This window comes from Glycine max, chromosome 7, assembly GCF_000004515.6.
Source record: "Glycine max cultivar Williams 82 chromosome 7, Glycine_max_v4.0, whole genome shotgun sequence".
NCBI classification, from domain to species: Eukaryota; Viridiplantae; Streptophyta; class Magnoliopsida; order Fabales; family Fabaceae; genus Glycine; species Glycine max.
The window spans coordinates 33,139,840-33,150,993 of record NC_038243.2 but is presented as its reverse complement, the minus strand read 5'-3'; positions in this window follow the sequence as shown (position 1 = coordinate 33,150,993).

Below are 11,154 nucleotides of genomic sequence, written 5' to 3'. Positions count from 1 at the left end.
TTTGCTTGATGACATGCGACTTTTGTTTGGTCCTTGTAAGGTGCTTGGCACCCATCATTAGGCAATTTGTGAAATTCCGGGACGTGCCGAAAAACAAAAGAAAATATTGATGCACAATCCGTAAAGGTTCCGTGACACCCCGGAAATCAAATGGAAGCATCGTTGCATAATTAGTGAGGTTCCATAACATTCCGTAAGTCAAAAAGGGGATGATTATGTAATCCGCAAGGTTCCGTAACATTACGGAAAGAAAACAAGTATCGTTACGAAATTCGTAAGTTTCCGTAACTTTACGAAAAAAGAATCACCAAAAAAAAGGCAGGGGGGTGTACTTAGAAAAAATGGGGGTGCAAATAGCAACCAGGCCCACTTGGGCCCTCCAGAAGATTCCTCCAGAAGGTTGTTGCTTCTGGAGGAAGCAACCCTGCTCGCCTGGGCGAGCTGGGCGGCAAGCATCTCCCCTATTTTGCTATAAATAGGGGAGGAAGTGAGAAGGAAAAGGGTTCAGCCCCGTAGGCACTTCTCTCTCTTTCGAATTTGCTTGGAAAAATTGTTTCCGTGAAGAAAATCTAAGCCGAGGTGCTTCCGAAACGTTTCCGTAACGTTTTTCGTGAAGAATTTCGCAAAGGTTTCGACCGTTCTTCGACGTTCTTCATTCGTTCTTCGATCTTCAACGGGTAAGTACCTCGAACCAAGCTTTTCGATTCATTCTATGTACCCGTGGTGGTCCACATTGTGTTTCGTGTATTTTTATTCTCGTTTCATTTACTATTTATACCCCCTCTTGACGTGCTTAAGCCATTTTATTTAAGTCATTTCTCGCTTAAACTAAAAATAAAATAAATTTCCACCGATCGTTTGAATTGTATTATTCGTTAATTTCGGTTAAAATGAATTCCGACCGTTCGGTCGTGCCGTAACCACGTTGGAAATCAAAAAAAGAGGTAAAATAATAATATAATAATCAAAAAACGTCTTTTAGTAAAATAAAGCGGAAAATCAATCGGACGTTTTCTCTTTGGGATTTCTCATTCTTAATTGAATTGAGTAATAACTAAAGTGAAACTAAGGCTAAAATCAACTCGCCTAGTCAAGCTCGTCCATAAAAATAGGTTTTTGAAGTTTGTCATTTCAATTTCTTACTAAGTAAAATGGATCATTTTCAAGGTCCAACGCCTTAAAATGATCACCTTTTAAAGTAAAAAAGAATCAATTGATAAGAAAGAACTACGTAGGTCTAATTTCCTCATCGCAATTGAGGAATACGTAGGAGCAAAGGGAAACACCCTTGTCGACCACAAAAAGAGAAAAATATAAAAAGGGTATAAAGGATATAGAGACATAAAAAAGGGAACATAAAAAATTCAAAGTCATGTTTGCACATTCGATTAAAGGCTGCCGTCCCTTGGGACGGACGTGTGGGGTGCTAATACCTTCCCCGTGCGTAAATACAACTCCCGAACCTTTCACTTAAAAATTCGTAGATCGTGTCTTTTCCGGTTTTTTCGACGTTTTCCTCAAATAAACGTTGGTGGCAACTCCGCGCGTATTCCTTTCGTGGAACACGCATCCCGCGAGTCACGCGTCGCCCTCCCGCCGAAGGGTAGGTTGCGACAATAGTAGATGGCTTGCTCCTTTTTCCCAGAATCATCGTGCTGACCTAACACGCACCCCATAGACTCGTCCAACACGGTCATGTACAGGAAAAAAGGTCTTCCTATTACAGGTGGCATGAGCACCGGGGGGTTTGTGAGACTCTGTTTGATCTTCTCGAAGGCCTCTTGGCAGTCACTATTCCACAGGACCGCCTGGTTCTTACGTAATAGCTTAAAAATGGGCTCACAGGTAGGGGTGAGTTGCGAGATAAATCTCGCAATATAATTTAACCTGCCCAAGAACCCCCGAACCTGCTTCTCCGTGCATGGTTCCGGCATTTCAATGATGGCCTTTACTTTCTCGGGATCTATCTCTATCCCTTTCTGACTTAGGATAAATCCTAGCAACTTCCCCGACTTTACCCCGAAGGTGCATTTGGTTGGGTTTAGTTTTAGTTGGTATTTCCGCAACCTTCCAAACAGCTTACGCAGATTGACAAGGTGTTCATCCTCAGTCCGAGACTTGGCAATCATGTCATCTACGTAGACCTCTATTTCCTTATGCATCATGTCATGGAGTAACGCCACCATGGCATGCTGATAGGTTGCCCCAACAATTTTCACCCCGAAGGCCATCACTTTATAGCAGAACGTCCCTCATAGGGTGACGAAAGTGGTCTTCTCTACATCTTCAGGTGCCATCTTTATTTGATTATACCTCGAGAAACCATCCATAAATGAGAAAAGGGCGAACTTGGCTGTATTATCTACCAATATATCAATGTGTGGTAGGGGAAAATTGTCTTTAGGACTGGCTCGGTTCAAGTCCCGGTAGTCTACACACATTCGAACCTTACCATCCTTTTTCGGGACTGGGACAATGTTGGCCACCCACTCAGGGTACCGAGCTACAGCTAAGAACCCTGCATCAAATTGCTTCCTTACTTCTTCTTTAATTTTTAAAGACATCTCGGGTCTCATTCTTTGCAAATTTTGCTTAACCGGGAAAGATCCAGGATTCAACGGCAACTTATGCTGCACAATGTCGGAATCCAGACCGGGCATGTCTTGATATGACCATGCAAAGACATCTTGATACTCTTCAAGAAGGGTCATCAAGCCTTGGCGGATAGGCGCGGTCATACCGGTTCCTACCTTTACTTCTTTCTTTTCCTCCGTGGTCCCCAAGTTTACCAATTCGGTTTCTTCTTGGTGAGGCTTCATTTCACGTTCTTCCTGAGCAACCAACCTCTCCAACTCTGGTGAAAGGACGTCCTCTTCCTCTTCCTCGTTTACCGTTTGGCTTATATCTCGATCGAAATCGATCGTCAAACTCTCGTTGTTAGGATCCTCAAAGAATCGACCCTCATATCTATACCAAACAAGACAAAAGAAACAAAAACATGCAAAATGATATGAGAAAAGGTGGAATTGCAAGAATAGATGAAACAAGATCTCTTTGTTTTATTTAATAAGGTATGTTTCACAAAACAAAAGATAAAGGAAATTTATAGGCTCTAATTACATTGAATCAGCGGTATAGACTTCTGGCTGGCTTATCACGCGCCAGCTCCCCACTTGGGAATCAGGGTGGCATGGTTGCACGAAATTTGGTGGGTCTTGAGGGAACTCCTCTTCTATTGCGGCCACCTCCCCCTCAGACACCATTCCAACACTGGTGAAACACTGGCTAATACGGTCTGGCCATACCCTATCCGCCCGAAGTCTTGACGGCACATTCCTCCTTCCCGGCATCCCGGGTTCATACCCTAATCCATATTTGTATGGATTTCCGTTGATATCGACCACGTCGGCATTTCCGAGGCCGTCCTTGCCTAGACCCATTCCGGGCTCAAATCCGTTCCTGAGCATAACACGCGCCACCATTATGGCCGCGCTGGAGAGAGAAGGTAGCAACGGACTTGGTTCCACAGAGGTGAAGCTCACCACCTCGAAGGATTGGAAAGCCGTTTCCAATGATTCTTCCGCCGCTTCTACGTATGGTGCGGAGGAGGGGCAGCTCACTAACATATCCTCTTCACCCGACACTATCACTAAAAGTCCACCCACTGCAAACTTCAATTTCTGGTGAAGCGTTTGAAGGGACCACTCCCAGGGCATGAATCCAAGGTCTTCCCAAGAGGCAGCTATAGGCGGGATTTATATCCATTACTTGAAACACCACATTGCAAGTGTGGGGGCCTATCTGAATGGGAATGTCGATTTCCCCCATCACTTCCCGCCGAGTACCATCAAAGGTTCGCACTACCATCGAGCTCGGTTTTAAATGTGACGCACTAAAAGGAAGCCTTTCCAAAGTGGTCTTCGGCATTACATTTAAACTCGATCCATTTTCGATAAGCACCTTTGCGACAACATGATCCATACACTTTATCGACACATGAAGAGCCTTGTTGTGTCCTCTCCCCTCTACGGGAATCTCTTCTTCCCCAAACGCAATATAATTGTTGGTGGTTATATGATTAACGATGCCTTCAAAACCCTCCACTGAGATATCATGGGCCACATGGGCATCATTGAGGACTTTTATCAATAGCGTGCGATGAGGCTCAGAGTTTATGAGCAGTTCAAGCAACGAGATCCTCGCTGAAGTTTTATTCAGTTGCTCGACTACCTTAAACTCGCTTTGTTGAATGAGGCGAAGGAACTCATGGGCCTCTTCCAAAGTCACCGTCTTTCCTTGAAGACCTTCTTTCTTTTCAGCCCCTCTTACCACTGGAGGATCTACTTCTTTTGAGGGGGTGGCTACGTCTGTGGGCTCTTGGACCATGGGCGCTTTCCCCTTGGAGGGCAACTCCGCCGGGTGAGGGGAAGCGAACACCCGACCACTGCAGGTTATGCCATTGAGGCCGGTGATGTTGGTCACCTTAGCTGATAGGGAGTCAACTTCGGTTGCAACTCTTTCGCTGAACGCGGGAGGGGTATACTTCCACGGAACGACCTTATTACTTTGATACGCAAATGGCGTTGGCTTAGGCGCTGTCCGGGGGTATATGGGTGTGGAGCCGGTCTCTTTCCTAGTAAAACATATTACTAGGGCCTTGGGCATTAAGGGAACCTTCCTTTCTTCCAACTGCATGCAAATATGTGGTTCCTCCTTCCCTCCTTTGGACACTTCAAGCTGCCCCCAGTCCATGAGCCACTGAAGCAATTCTTCTACCACGGGACAGGTTTCCATGTCGTGTGACTCCCCAAGGTGAAACAAACACTCGTCCCTTTCGCCTCCGCCACGGGAGACCATACACGCTGCTTGCAGCGATTGGTAGATGAAGCGTCTGGAAGTAGCTACCTCTCCTAAACTCTTTGCCCGCGATGGCCCATCCTCTTCGATGGTGTTCACGCTAGCCCCTCAATGACTAGCTAGCGAATTAGTTTTAACATTTGGGCCTTCCTCTTGAAATGATAGCCAGCCGGCACTGATTAGGTGTTGTACCTTATACTTGAATAGGCGGCAGGAGTCAATGTTGTGTCCGGGAACTCCACTATGGTACGCACACTTGGCACCCGGGTCATACCACTTGCGGTAGGGTGGCTGGAGGACCCTCCTGGGTATGGCTACCACCAAATGATTCTCCAGTAATGAAGGCCATAATTCGGAGTATGTCATGGGAATAGGAGAGAAGTTATCTTTCGTGAGTGGGCTCTGTGCATTATTATAGCTCGTGTCGGGGGCCGTATTGTTGACTGGCCGGGGCGTGACTGGAGCTGTGCATTGGGCCGACGCTCTTTCTGCTGCGGGTGGTCCTTTTACTTGAGTCGGGAGGGAACTCCCGGCTCGGATTAAAATATTTGGGGGATTGGGCTGGTATGAGCTTTGGATATTTTGGGGTGCTTTCATCCACATCGGGGCGGTGGTGACTGCGTGGGTGTCTCCTTCCTTTTTCCTCGCGCCCACTACTGGGGCTCTTCTGTTGTTGTTGGGGGCCACATTGGATGCATATTCGAACTTGCCTTTTCGTAGTCCGGATTCAATCCTTTCTCCGGCGAAGACGAGATCCGCAAAGTTAGCTGGCATGTAGCCTATCAGCTTTTCATAGTAGAACGTGGGTAACGCATCTACCATAATTGTGATCATCTCCCTCTCCATCATGGGCAGTATGACTTGGGCTGCGAGATCTCTCCATCTTTGGGCATATTCCTTAATGGACTCATGCTCTCGCTTAGTCATACTCTGAAGTTGGTTCAGATCGGGAGCCACATCCGTATTGTACTGGTACTGCCTAATGAAGGCAGTTGCCAAGTCCTTCCATGATCGGATCTGGGAAGCTTCCAGATTGGTATACCATGCTACAGCTGCTCCGGCCAAGCTATCTTGAAAGAAATGGACCAACAACTTTTCGTCCGGAGAATACGCCCCCATTTTTCGGCAATACATCCGAAGATGCCCTTTCGGACATGTCATCCCTTTGTACTTATCAAAGTCTGGTACTTTGAACTTGGGAGGGATGACGATGTTGGGCATAAGACATAAGTCCGCTAGATCCGAGAATGGGTAATTGCCGAGGCCCTCGAATGCTCTCAACCTCTCTTCAAGCGCCTCAATCTTTCCCTTATCTTCCACGAAGGGAACATATTCTTTTACGGGTGTAGGTGAAGTCGGGATATGGCGGACTATGTTTGGTCGGGGTAGTTCATGGGGGGACGGATCTTTGAGGTGGAGGAGGGGACCGAGATGGGTATCTCCTTCCTCATCGTCTTGCCCGGGATAGTCGTCATAAGGTGGGAGCTGCCCCTCGAAAGTAGGGGCTTGGCTTAAATCTTCCGGGGTGGCACGGGGAGTGAAGTCCGAAGGCAAGCCATAAGGATAAGCTTGCGGGCTATACCTTCGACCAAACACTTCCGTGTTTTTGTCTCGGCCCAGATTTAAGGCGGGCTGCAGCACCGGTTCCGCTTCCCTAACTGTACTGGAGGCAGTTGCCGTGGCTTTATCCTCTATAGTTTTCTGGAGTTTTAACATGACCTCCGAGATGGAAGCCATTTGATCTTTTAAAGCCGATAGATCGGCCTTCATCTATTCCTACACGCCCTCTTCATTATCCATTTTTCTGGATCGAGTGTTATAGGGGTGCCTTGGTGTTTTCTTAGTTATGATGAAATTCCTAAAGAAATAAACAACGGTGAGTATGCCACCAAAACATGAACATGCAAATGAATGATCGGAGCACTTGGATCCACCCCAAAGTTTCTTAGATAACGTGATAAGTTCAGAACTTCTCATTTTATAAAAAGAACAAAGCTTTCATCTAGCCAAGATTATACAAAGGTGTTACAAGAGAACCTAACGGTTTCTAATTATATGGGCCATCAAATCTATCATGTGTTGACAGTAATTGATTAGCCCATGAATCTCCTCGGGGGCCGTACATACTTCGGCCATGGCTTTTGCTTTGGCTAATAGACGCGGGAGGTCTTGACTTCCATTCAAGGTCAAGGCGAACCTATCCATCCACATAGTCACTTCTTGATGCAATGCATCAATCACCCTCCCTCTTGCTTCTTTTTCGACGTACACTTGTGCAAAATCCTCCGCTAGCTTTTGTTCATGGGTCACAGACTGGCTCAAATCTTCCTTGTATTGCCCTATGATAGCTAGCATGCTTTGCTCCGTGGCTTCCAAGTGTTGAGCCAAACTCCTCTTGGACCTTGCACAAGCAGCTAACTCTTCTTTTAAGATCATGCCATGCACCCGTGACCAGTCTATTTCCTCTCTTCGGAGCTTGAGCTCATTGTTGCTACCCCACAATGCTCCCTGAAATTTCTCTCGGCCATATTCCTCCTTACGGGCCCTTTTAGTTTCTTGTTCAAGGGCTCTTGCAGTGGCCGCGTTTTCCTCTTGTAAATCGGTGCACTCTTTCCGGATGTGTGTAGCGGCTGATTTGAACTTCTCCTTGGCGAGTCTTGCTTTCCCTAGCTCTAATTTTAGAGCTCGGACTTCTTCGTCTTCCTCCGGAGCTTCAAAGTTCTCCTCATTGATAACTTTCAATTTGGAGAGCCAATCTAACCCTCGCGTGTGAACTCTTAGCCATCCATGATAAGCACCGATGACGCCATTTTAGATGCCTCTAAGCTCCTTGTCTTTCCTCAACGGACTTCTCCATGCCTTGTGGACTCTTTGTATCACCTTGAGACTTTGCGCGCCTAGATCCCTCACAAGGAAAGGCGAGAGACTTTCTTCTGTTGGCGTTCCCCTCATGGGGTACCCTAGCTGTCTTATGGCGAGTGCGGGATTATAATTAATACAACCCCTAGTCCCTATCAATGGAACATTAGGGTAGTCCCCACACGAGAAAAGAACTCCTTCCTTGCCTTCCTTCCAATGAGGAAACCAATTGATTGTGTTGCCTCCTATCCCAGCTAAATGTTGGTCCCAATCGACTCTTCCTTTTTCGGCGCATGAGCGATAACTTTGAAGCGGACACGGGTATCTTGTGTCTTGTTGGAATAGGTGTGAAACCAACCATACACAGAGAGCGGGTAAACAACAGACAATTTGTGCACTGTTTTTCTCACACCTCCGATCAAAAGTGTCAAACAAATTTGCCAAGATAGCCACCACTGGACTCTCCTTGTTGCGGTGATATGCGAGGAAAGCATCAATGGCGGCTAAGTCCACCAAACCGTCCACGTTCGGAAAGAGGACAACCCCAAAAATCAACAAAGCTAGTATATCCGCAAACGGGCCCCACTTCTCTTGGCTCGCCATATCCCTTGCCTTGCCTTCCAAGTATTTCCGTGGCAGGCCTACTACGCCGTTGCGAGTTTGCTTCATGCGATACAGCTCTTTTGCCGAATCCCCAACCACAGCGGCAATCTTACTCAAGGAGGGAAGAAACCCGGAGAAAAGATACAGTTTTCTCCCCCCAAGAGGGCATCCTAATACTTCCTCAAACTCTTCAATAGTCGGTACCATTTGGAAGTCCCCAAACGTGAAACACCTCAATGGCTGGTCGTAGTTTTGGGCGAGGGATAGGATAGCTTCCGTAAATACCTCCACTGCGGTCAAATCTAGAATCTTTCCGTACACTTTGCGGAAGGCTTGCCTTTGGAGAGGTCCCATCAATCGTCCCAATTCTTTGAGGCTGGTGACATCTAGACTTTTAACCTTGACTTGATAAAACCTTTTGCCGTTTTGATTTGTCCCCATCATTTACCTAAAAAATGGGTGGATCAAGACTCCGACATGAATGATGCAATGCGTATGCATGAAACGGAAAGAAAACAACACAAAGGGGTAATTCACACATACGGGACTGCAGAGATCCAATTTTAATGCTACGTTTTGGGCATGATGGTGCCTCAACGTAGTATTAAAAAGGTTACGTATTCCTCTAAAGAAACCAAACATCACTAGCAAAACTATAAACTAGTGCTATTTACCGATAAATGCTTGAGAACGAATGGCACGGAGCGTGTTTGCTCTTTGCCCCTATTTGGGAACCTATAGGACAATATCTAGGGGTCTCTAATAACTACTCCCCAACAATTCATAACTCGCACGGCTATTTTCTAGAGGTATCATCACTCAAGATAATAATATTGTGGCGGTATGGAATACTAGCGACAACACATTATAAAGAGAGAAAGCTCGAGACGAGGTTTCACTATTATCAAGCAAGTCGGAGACCTAGCATGATTATAGATTCACCTCTACTTCTTAGATTCCCATGAACCCGGGTATAGGGCCCCTTTTTTACTCAAACTCGTGGGTGCTTAGAATGCAGTGTAAAGAATGCAAAATAGACAACAGTTATTTACATTTTACACAGTTCAAATAAATGCACACACAAAGCTTCACAAATCCACAATTCCTTAAAATAGGCCTAACTCACAAAAAATGTCCCCAGTGGAGTCGCCAACTGTCGCAACGTGCCCTTTTGCGGGCGAGCGAAGGCGAGGCTCACGGGTGCGCTTTCCAAAGGAGGAAAGATGCGCGGAGTCGCCACCAACGTTTATTTGTGGGAAACGTCGGAAAAATCGAAGGAAACCGGTCGAAATGAAAATTCTAAGTTCGGGAGTTGTATTTACGTTTGAGGAAGGTATTAGCACCTCTTATGTTTGTCTCAAAGGACAACAGCCTATTTTTCAAAATTGTGGAAATTGTGTTATCTTAACTTTTAGTTCTTTTTATTTTTTGAGGTCGACAAAAGCGGGGCTCTTGCTCCTACGTACCCTCTATCGAAGAGGAAATCAGACCTACGTAGTTCTTTCTTAAGGGTGAATCACACGATTTCTTTTTACTTGAAAGGTGATCATTTAAAGGTGTTGAACCTTAAAAATGATCCATTAACTTGGTAAGAGAAAGCTGAGATAAAACTTTTAAATCCTTTTTTAGTGATTTTTTGGTGGACGAGCTTAACTTGGTGAATTGATTTTAGCCTTAGTTTCGCTTTAGTTATTAGTCAATTCAATTAAGAATGAGAAATCCCAAAGAGAAAACGTCCAATTGATTTTTGTGCTTCATTTTACTAAAAGATATTTTTTTTATTATTATATTATTATTTTACCTCTCTTTTTTATTTCCAACGTGGTTACGGCACGACCGAACGGTCGGAATTCATTTTAACGGAAATTAACGAATACTACAATTCAAATGATCGGTGGAAATTTATTTTATTTTTAGATTAGGAGAGAAATGACTTAAATAAATGACTGAAGCACGTCAAGAGGGGGTATAGAAAGTGAATGAAAATGAGAATAAAAATACATGAAACAAAATGTGGACCACCACGGGTACATAGAATGAATTGAAAAGCTCGGTTTGAGGTACTTACCCATTGAAGACTGAAGAAAACGAAGAACGAACGATGAACGTTAAAGAACGGTCGAGAATTTTTGCGTAATTACTCACTGAAATGTTACGGAAACGTTACGGAAGCGCCTCAGCTTGGATTTTCTTCACGGAAACAATTTTCCTTAGCAAATTTAAGAGAATACGAAGTGCCAAGAAGGCTTAACCCCTTGTCCCTTCACTCCTCCCCCCATTTATAGCAGAATAGGGGAGGAGCTTGCCTCCCAGCTCGCCCAGGCGAGCAAGGTTGCTTCCTCCAGAAGCAACAGCCTTTTGGAGGAAGAATCTGGAAGGCCCAAGTGGGCCTGATTGCTATTTGTACCCCCTTTTTTTACTAAATGCACCCCCTTTACCTTTTTTGGTAATTCTTTTTCCGTAACGTTACAAAACTTTACGAATTTCGTAACGATACTTATTTTCCTTCCGCAAAGTTACGAATACTTACAGATTATATATTTACTCTTTTTTAGCTTTCGAAGAAGTTACGAAAACTCACGGATTGCGAAAAACACCTCCTTTCGATTTCCGTCACATTACGGAATTTTTACGGATCACGTAAGCCTGCTTCCTTTTGATTTTCGGCACGCCTCGGGACTTCACATATTGTGAAACAAAGGGTGCCAAGTATCTTGAAGCGGCCAATCAAAGGTTGTACATCATCAAATAATAATCCCTGGACGAAATTAGGGTATGACAGCAATAAATTAAAGAAGTTAAGGAAAGAGAGAAATGCAAACTCAGTTTTTATAC